The 9,910-nt window shown below is 43.7% G+C and overlaps 1 protein-coding gene and 1 long non-coding RNA gene across 15 annotated transcripts in view; one reads left to right on the plus strand and one right to left on the minus strand.

The window, feature by feature from the left end:
* The window catches only part of ENOX1 (ecto-NOX disulfide-thiol exchanger 1), a 355,527-nt gene extending 350,963 nt beyond the window's left edge, over positions 1-4,564 (minus strand). For 7 of the 14 annotated variants that reach the window (XM_085577161.1, XM_077781383.2, XM_085577180.1 and 4 more), the window contains exon 1: positions 4,141-4,561. The gene's annotated coding sequence lies outside the window, so the exon portion shown is untranslated. Of the gene's footprint in view, positions 1-3,325; positions 3,670-3,908; positions 4,041-4,140 lie in introns of those variants that run through there. The other 7 variants (XM_085577203.1, XM_077781387.2, XM_077781385.2 and 4 more) reach the window with 7 other exon arrangements.
* A 66-nt stretch (positions 4,565-4,630) lies between these two features.
* Positions 4,631-8,513, plus strand: LOC144248891 (uncharacterized). Its single transcript, XR_014954525.1, has 3 exons — positions 4,631-5,307; positions 5,409-5,467; positions 6,507-8,513. It is a non-coding gene; the product is annotated as an uncharacterized LOC144248891 (long non-coding RNA).
* Positions 8,514-9,910: the final 1,397 nt, after the last annotated feature.

Here is a 9,910-nt window from a genome sequence, read left to right on the forward strand (position 1 = left end):
GTCAATTTCTTAATTCCTGTCTCCTAAACACCTTTAAATTGAATGGACATAACTCACTGTTCTGTTTAAGATGATCTTTAGTGGAGAGAAGGGAGAAGAAGGTCTTTGGTTTGGGCCATGGGTTGGCTCCATCAGCGGCCAACCCATATTACAGCAGATGAAAACTTTATATACACCACCACTAACAAATGCAGTTGGTGTAAAAGGAGTTTAGTGGAGAGTATTTAAAATCACTTCCAAATGACTTCCATCATTTATACACAGGATACTTCATGACCTGTCTCTCTCCCTTGTTCTTTGTTTGTACTTTTTGTTTTCTTTGCCTTCTCTTATTCTGCTGCCTGGCAAAAACATGCAGAGGTGAAGTAGGGACTGTAATTAGGCAGCCATATCAAGCTTCATCTGTGGACTATCTAATTGTAAGATTCAAGTTTTGGGAGTAGTACCATCTGAGAAAGAAATGGAGAAGAAAAATTGGAAAATTACTACTTCCTCTCAATCCACAAAGCCTTCCAAAATTCAATTAGCATGTTCTAAACCAAACCATCCACACCTGTTATGGCACTAAAATGTGTGATTTCAAATATAGACAAGAAAGTAGCTGCCCATAGATATTTATCAGAATTATAATACTCTCTGACCATTCCACTTCAACCCTTTTTATTCAAGTGGCATCTGCTGTAACCCTTTTGTACCTCAGTACTTGAAATGAACCATGAAAATACCTATGGGCAATATAAATAAATTGTCTGTGACTGTACATGGGATCTCTAAAATAATGCTGTGAACCCCCCTGTTCAGATAATATCTTTCACATGCCCAGTGTGAATACTGTTGTTTAATAATGCATACTTGACTAAGTTTGCTATCTTTCCTACAGCAAATTTTTCTTGTGATTTTACAGTTTCCCAGACTGGAATAATATTTTCACTTTCACAGAATCACTGATGCAACCAATAAGAAAACCACCTCTGTTTCAATTTACTGTGTGATGTCTGTAAATACTGCTGGATAGTGAAGACTTGTAGGTAAAACTCAGCAAACATCTCTTTGCCATTTTCTCCTATAAAAGAGAGACAAAAACATAGAAATTTCTCTACTGCCTTGTACATACAACTACACACCCATGCCTGCTCAGCTCCTTTTCCTACTGCAGCTCAGCATCTCCAGCAGCTTCCAGAGCACGAACACCTGCACCCGTCCCAGGTCAGATATCCAGATCTCCAGCTTGCACTAATGGATTTTTTCAGATAGATGGCAGTGCACAAAGTGCATCCCAGATTGATTCAGGGTCGAGATGCCATTTCAGTGCTCAGGCACTTTAACTAAGGGAATTACTGCATTATCAAAATCACTTTTAGAAAGATGATGGCTTAGAACCCAATCCTGCTGCACGGTGATAGCACTGATTCCTTGGAAGGGATGAACTGGGTGCCAAGAACGTAAACATGGCAATGAGGCACTTAGAATTTTACTTTCTATTCCTAGGAGCCACAAAAGATTTTTCTTTCAATACATTCTAATAAACATAGTTTTAAAACACAAAGCTAAAGGATGACTAACAACACAAAATCCAGAAAGATACTGGATGTTGGATACAAGAGATGATATATCTGAATTTCAAGGGTCCATAATAGCACAGATTTAGAAACAATCCTGCAATAAGAACACACAACACCAAATCATTCTTAATGGCAAAAACTCTACTTAATTTTGTACCCTCTTCATTCTAACAGACATTATTTTTAAGAGACCAGAGTGAAATTTTAACCATTTAACTGCATTTACTCCAGCAAATATTTCTCACAAAAGGAAAATATTAACTAAGCTGTTGTAACAAACAGGAGTTAATCTCCCAGCACAATTAGTACTTCAGTATCTACTACTTCAAGATTTCAACATATAGCTATCATGATGTGGAAGCATCCACCACGGTTTTGTTTTCTGTTTGCAGTAGGGGGTTGCTAGGAAACAAAATACTATTGTCTGATTTCATGATCTATTGCCTGGTTTGCCTGGCAATAAAGTCTTCTAAATCTATTACCGGATTATTTTGTATTTTACAGCAAGATTAAGACTAACATTAAAACACATGCAAACAGAGAAAAGCAGCAAAAAATGCCTCAAAATTCAGGGGAAAGTATGTATATATTCCAGGCTGAGGAAGACAAACTATACTGAGGAAAAATGAACACAAGCAATCTGGTGATATTTATATATGCACACACTCACACGTGTATCAGTGTTCCTTGACTGTATCTATAGTTTTGCTGACTTGTCAAAGACTCACTTCCAAGGATACAAAGCGTTCTCTTACTACTGGAGAGATACTGTACACTGTAAGTTCTGTAAATACCACATGCTGCAGAATGCCTGGTGCAGGCAAGAACACATGCCACCGTAATTTCTGTTCCTGGAATTCATATCTAGGTTGTTTCAGTGTTTTAATTTCTTCACACAATCTTTTTTTTTTTTTCCTTGTACATTTGGACAGATAGAAGAGCCAGAGACAATTCCCCACTCTCCCCCTCCCTCTTCAGCTGTAACATAAATAAATAAATTGTCAAATAGAGAAATAAATAAAAGCACCAGGAAAAGCGATCTAAAATTGAAAGCCACAATAGCAAATTTCAGTTATTTTTGACCGTGGCAAGTCTTTGCAAAATGAGCAAATAAAAGATTATGAGAACTAGGAAAATGTGGGTGCCTACCAATTCATTCCCACAACAAAGAGACCTCAAGTGCAAAAACAATCAGACTTAAAAGCTGAGAGACAGATGAAGAGAGTTCAGCACAAAGTCATAGAGAAGGTTTAAAATAAAACCTGCAGAGTAGTTATTATTCGTTTATGCATATCTACAATTTCACACCATGCACAACATGCACTATTTCAAAGTCCTTTCAACTCACTTATTAATGCCTATGCATTTTATCACTCCATTTAAATTTGAGAAAAAAATTAAATTAGGTTCATTGTAAAAAAAACATCAAAGCTTTTGAGACATTACAGTAGAGCTCCCAGTGATAAGAAAAAAAAAAAAAAAAAAAAGAAGTAACAACACACAACATAGAAAATACACAGCTCATTGGAAGGACCTGAAAGCTTCTTGCCTCTCCTGCTCAGAGATGGATTTATTCAATCTCTAGTTTCTGACAGTTTCCTATCAGAAACTAGGAGCCCCCACCAAACCACATTTAGAATTAAAGGACAAAAGAGTAAAATGCAAACGAGCTTTTTCTACCCCAAACAACAGCAAGCTACTTCTAGCAATTAGATGAAAGAGGAGGAAGATGGACATGACCCACAGCCAATCCCTCTCCTCACCAGGGTCGAATACGGCTGCTCTCAGCTGCTAACCCGCTAACAGTAACACTGCTAGTTACAAAACGGAGCACAGGTCTCGGTGACGCCGGGATCCTGTCACCTATAGCTTCACTGAAACCTGTTCTAAAACACTCTCTCAAGGAACGAGGAGAAACAGGGAGAGGGATGGGACAGTCTCCTCCCAAGCTGCCACCAAAAACTGTTTTGCCAACTGCAGGGGGGCTGTCGGCAACATCGCAGCCGCAGCCACACAGCTCTTAGAGGGAAGGGGGGCAGCGGGAGGGACCCGAGCTCCGGCCGCCCTGGGTGCGCTGCCCGGCCGCCCACGCGTGTGCCCCGGGGGAGGCTGCCCAGCGAGGCGGGGGCAGCGCCGGGCGCGGGAGCCGGTTCTACCCGCGCTGCAGCACCGACTGCAATTAAAAAAAAAAAAAAAAAAAAAAAGAGAAAGAAAAAATAAATAAATAAATAAATAAATAGCCCGCTAGCGGGAATGGGAAAATAAAAAAAAAAGCCCAGCCTAAACAGGCAGACCCCAAACAACAACAAACACCGGGCGCCCAGGAGAGCAAACTTTCTGACTCACCGGGAAGAGCCGGTACCCGGGGGGCGGCGGGCAGCGGCGGGGGCGGCGCGGGGCCCCGCGGGAGCGCAGCCGGAGCAGGAGCCGGGCGAGGCGAACGCCGCCGGCGGGGCTGGGGCAGCGCGTCTCGCCCTGCTCCCGTCGCCCTCCCCTCCCTCCTTCCCTCCGTCCCCGTCCCTCCGCAGCGCCGGGAGCCGCCCGGGGCGGGCTGCCGCCGCGGGACCGCCGTACCTACCTACCGCTGCCGGCGCGGGGCCGCGGAGCAGCGGGAGCCGCCGCCGCCGCCCCCCTTCGGCGGCTGCCGGGCCCGGCGGCGCTGCAGCAGGCGGAGGACGCCCCGCGGCGGCGGGGAGCGCGGGGCCGGCGTGCGGAGAGGCGGCGGCTGCCGAGGCACGGGCAGCGCGGTGCTTCTGCTTGTCCGGCTGTGTGAGCGAGCGTGTGTATGTGTGCGTGTGTGTGTGTGTGTGTGCCGGGGAGGGATGCTGCAAGGGACCGAGGGAAAATTCTCCCCTCCTAGCAAAGCCGCCGACAAATGGCAAGGCAGGTGTGCAGGGGAGGCAAGGCTCCCAAAGGAGGAGGAGGAAGAGGAGGAGGAGGAAAGGGGAGAGGGGCGGGGAGCGCACAGCCGTCACGGCGTCCCGAGGACAGCGGCCCCGCCGGGGAGGTGCCGGGCGCGGCCCCCGGGGCGGGCGCTGGCGCCGCACGGTGCGGGGTGAAGCCCCGCCGCGGCCGCGGGCAGCGCGTCCCGCTCCGCCGGAGGGGCGGGAAGCGGCGGTGGGGAGCGGGCCCAGCGGAGCCGTGGGGCCGGGGGCGGGAGCGGTACGAGCTGCACGCACCCTGAGCTGAGCATCCTGCCCCAAGTTTTCCCCGAGGCCTCTCCCACCTCAAACGCTCCTTGTGCTACGCACAGCAGCCTGTGCAGCTTAATAAACTGCGCCCCATCCGACGGGATCGGTGCTTTCTTTGGGAATCTTCCCGTGAGGAGTAGTTGCATGTCTCATCTACGAGGCTTCCACCTACCCTTTAGCTGTCGCTTTGAACCAGCACCTTTTAGGGAACTAGAGGGTCTGGGTTTTTTTGCTTATTCATCTCCCGTGCAGGAGACAACCAAGTGTGGCAAGAGCACCTAAATGCACCTTTTCATCCAGGAAGCTATGGGGCAGGTGGCCAAGGACTGCTCTTCCCAGGACAAGGTGCTGGGCCCAGGGGTGCTAGCCAGCAACAAGTGATTCCCCAGAGCCCAGCGCTGCTCCCAGAGAGACTCCTGAACGCTTCGTCTGAGCAGAGAGTTAAGGAAGGCTTTTGCATCTGCACCTCTGCTCCCAAGGACAGCGCCAGCTAATCTGAACTCTGCCTGCTATTTGAAAAACCTGCTTCTTTCCTGGCCTGAATTACCATGCAGGTCTGCTGTAAGCAGTCCTTTCCTCTGTAGAGATGGTTTTGATGTTGGGGTAGAGAAAGCCTTTGAATGCTCATTTACAATGTGTTTCTGCACAATTCTAGGTGGCGATTAATTGGCAAGTGAAAAGTGGCTGTGGCTGAAAGGTGGAAACTACCATGAGGTATTAAATATTGCACACAGCAGCTATGATTTCTAGTGGTAGGAAGAAAATCTGATATATCTCCTGCCTATTATTTTCTACAGTACTTCTTTCACCAAAGCAGTATAACATTACATCCACAGGTGTTGGACTAATTATGTATGCTTACCAGCCCATCAGTTTAGGTCTACCAGTAAGCACACTTATGCAACAGAAGCAATTTCCACACCACTGGGCTCATCTGATTTAAACAATACTGGCTTGTGTTGCCTCTGTGTGTAGCTTTTTTCCCTTGGCTGCCAGGGTTAGTGTCACAGCTTTAGTTTGAGAAGTGACAACAAATAATACTGACACATATTATACCAAGCAACACAAGGACACACATGGAGGACAAAATAAGGAAATTATTGCACTGATTTAGGTAAGGAGCAGGAGCACCCCTTGACCCAGCTGTGCAGATGTGTATTATTTATGTCCTAACTGGTTCTTACTTTGCTTTTTAGTGGTAGCTAGTTGAATAAAGAAAAAGTTGATGGAAGAATTTCTGTTAAATGTAGCCATGATGACAGTAAGATGTAAATATAGCTTGGGAATCCTCTTCTAAGTTATGTACAGTAAAAGACATTTTTTCAGTCTTTTAAAGCCTGGGCCCTAAGCCTGTTCACCCCTAAGCAAGCACCTTTTGAAAAGCACACAAAAATCCCATGGGGAAATTAATGCACAAGTTGTATTTCACCTGTAGTGTAAACTAGCTTGCAAAATCAAGGACTAGTGAAAAAACCTACATAAACTTCAGGGCCTGAATATATTTCTGAACTGTATTTCCTTTAGCTGTGTTAAATTTGCTTCTTTATTTCTTTCTCCTAACACTGAATGCAATTGTACTTAGAAATACTCACAGATAACAGCAACAAAAAAAGGTTTAACCTCTTGTCAGTTGCATAAGACTTGGCTGATATAAAACAGAGGTCAAAGAAAATATTTCTGCCAGTATTGGTCTTGTTTAGCATTCATTGAATGAAGCATGAACACACTTATTAAGATTATTTCATTATTGCAGTTTAGGGTTGTCCCCTCCTTCTTTGCAACAGAACCACCTGGAGAAGTCCAAGCACACAAACATGGATGCACAAATCTGCAGAAGGTACTACTGTATTTCTACTACAGTAGTATTAAATAATACTACAGTATTATTTACTGTATTTCACTAACATGTTCAGCATTTATTTTTTATTTGCAGGTTTGTACAGAGATGAGTTCCAATCAAGACTTCACTTCGTTATGTTCTGAATAGCTCTTGGGAAGTTGCTGGCTTGACCCTGGAGACTTTACAATCTAATTTTTTAATAACTGAAGGATTATTTTTTTTTTCATTTAAAAAAGGACTTATTTTAGCTGTCGCATAAGCATGCATTATATCCCAAGACTTCAATTGGAGCTGCACAGACATATCTGAGAGCACAATTAGACCCTCTGGACCTTTTAAAGCTTCAAAAATAGTCATGTGTAATTCCTTCTTCTGTGGATCCTGCAAGCTTTAAGAGAATTTTTGAAAGCTGTAAATTCCTATTTATCCACTAAGAGGCTCACGGGCAATCTTCCCCTAATGGAAATAGAACTGTAAAGCTGAAACATTAATATACACAATATGATACATTAGGCAGGGAGACTCGTCAGAGCCAAAAAAAGGGCACAGCGGCTCTGCTGCAGTGAAGCCACAGCCAAGCAGCTTCACTCCACTTTCTTTGCTTTCTGCATGTGGGGTTCACTATATGACTCAATAGCATTAGTAGTGCACAGTTCTGTCTTTAAAAATTAAAAAAAAAAACAAAACAAATAATAAAAACCATCTGACCTTTGAATCCCTCATCTGCATTGGCTGATGCTGGCGAATCGGAGGGCACAGTTTGGTCTAAATACAAGACAGCTATTCTTCAATAACTACACTGTTAATATGCAAATCTCAGCCCTCTGCCAACTGTAATCTCGCGCCTCTGATTGGCTTCAGTGATGAAAAAGATCCAGGTTATTTGTTAGCAGGGAAAATATACACTCCAGGCTCCCCCTTAAGATGAAGCGTTATAAAGCCTGGAGAATATGCAGGTTAGCGACAAACAACAACAAAGCAAGACAAAGAGGAGCCAAGAAAATGGGATTAGAAACACAGTAAAAGAGAAAACTGCATTTAAAAATTTTCCTGATTCCTCTTCTTCCTAGCTTTCCCTCGGGAGTTTTGCCAGTGACTGCAGATGGGCCATTTTTGTTAATTTTTTTTTTCAACCCTTGTTTTCTGCATATGATGTTGTACTCAAGTTCACAGCAGAATATTTGAATTTGTTCTGAGAACATGATTCCTGTGTTGGAAGGCATGCATGTGTCTTGTCTTCCTGAGTCAGCTTTGTTAGCTGGCAAACAGAATACTAGGAGGCAATGTATCAACATGTATTGATAAATATCTTGATATCAAAAATGGAAGGGAGCTATTGAGCAACAAGCAGTCCATGATTGAACACTTCAAAGGCCATTGCAAAAACCAGCCACCAATATCCACACCAATATTGATTTATTCTTCGCAGGAGGCCAGACTTAGGTAGCCTCTGAGTTTAGCAGAATGTTTTCTGTAAGACATGAGCTAATGGGAATGCTCATGCCAACTGAACTGTTGAGACAAAAACTTCATTTTCTATCAGTGTCTGATACAGCATACAAGAGTAAAATGTGCTCTCTATTACATGGTATAAAAATTAAATAATTCTACGCACTCTGGAAGTGTTAAATTCTGAGGAACCTTTGCAGAGCTGGGTTGGGTTTAGGAGTCTCCAAAGCAGGTGTGCAGCCACTCTGCTCCTCCATTTTTTGCTATATTTTGTGAATTGTCCTTTATTCTTATGATTCACCTTTCCTGAAACATAACACGGTGCATTGTATTCACTCCTGCACAGAAGCAGCCAGCTCTCCTGCTTCCTGCTTTGTGGTTGGAGATGAGATCAAGTTGGTAATTTCTTAGATCAATGTATCTGGGCTGAAATTGTGTTCCCAGTAAAGGCAGTATTAATTCTGTCATCTATTTTGTGACAACTATGATTTTGCTTCTCGGGGCTGGCAGCACAGTGTTTTTGTTTAAAATTTATTTTAATTTCTCAATAAGATGAAGAAGGCCAGGTGCTGTTAGTGTTCAGTGAGTGACTCTTCTTTCCTCAGGCTTTTCACCAAGCAGGAGCTAGGTAATTCTTCTGTGGGTGGACAATCCCTCTGACTAAAAAAGAAGCAGGGCTCTGAGAAGTACGGTAATCTTGCCTGTTTCCCACAAAGCAGGAAAGGCAGCTCCTTGTACAAATTACTGACAAAAAAGTGAAGCACACACACCTGTGGGGAACCTGCAGTGAGAGTGTGATAGGGTTACCTTACTGCACATCCTTGAATACCTAGGAAGGATGGAGGGCTGAGCTCAGAAAGGGCTTCACACAGGGCTTTTGATTAACTTGCCACAAAGAGAGATGCTGTAAAAAATAGAGAGCTATGCCACAAAGCCACTCTCCTTTTCTGTCTCACGCATTTCAGATACAAACATAATGGGAATAGAGCAGAGAAATGCAGGCAGATATCTGAAAGGTTAGAAGGAAAAGATTTTGACAAGAAACACGTAGGCTTCCCACAGCAAAGGTCAAATAGTGACCTCCATGCAAATTAATGCCACTTCAGCTATTATAAAGGAACTTCAGTATTTCAGTTTCAGAAAAAGTCTGAAAAATGCATTATGCTATCCATTTATTCTGTCAGGGATTTTTCCTCTGTGATATGACTATCTCTTTCAAATATACATAAGGATTCTCATTCAATAAATAATAATAAAGGTAGGAAATAATTAACTCTTAAATGTGTTCTCCCTGGTCTTGCTTTAGGGAAGAAGGGGAGAAAAAAACCTACATGCTTCAGCAGGCAGAGTTACAACCAGATAATTGACACAGCCGTTGAGCCGTTGAGCCAGCACAGTGTTAACTCTATTTTAAGCTTCCTCAAATCATCTAGCTTTAGAAACCATGTAACTTAATTGGATTGCTACAGACCTGACAGCTCCCCGTGTACTGTATGCTAAGGGATTGCATCGCTGCCGTACGATCGGGTACGTGAGCCAGTGCTGCCAGTCCTGGGAACTGCCACTGGTCCTGAAGCTTGGTTTGCATCTTCCAGTCACTATTAGGAAATGAAAACAACTGTGTTCCTCTCCTAAGTGTGAAAAATTAAATCTAGGAGAATTCAAAACCACCACATATGGGAAGCAGGTTATTTGGGCCAAAGCTCACATCATTGGTCACGTTGATGATTTTCCACCCTGTAGCCAGTTCCACTGAACTCCAGTTAACTCAAGGAGGCTTCTCAGAATAATCACTCTGACTTAGATAAGGAAAAGTCTGCTGAACAAGGTCTTTATAATCCCACAGGAAAAAAATATGAAGACAGATC

This window comes from Lonchura striata, chromosome 1, assembly GCF_050655825.1.
Source record: "Lonchura striata isolate lonStrDom1 chromosome 1, ASM5065582v1, whole genome shotgun sequence".
Lineage (NCBI taxonomy): Eukaryota > Metazoa > Chordata > Aves > Passeriformes > Estrildidae > Lonchura > Lonchura striata.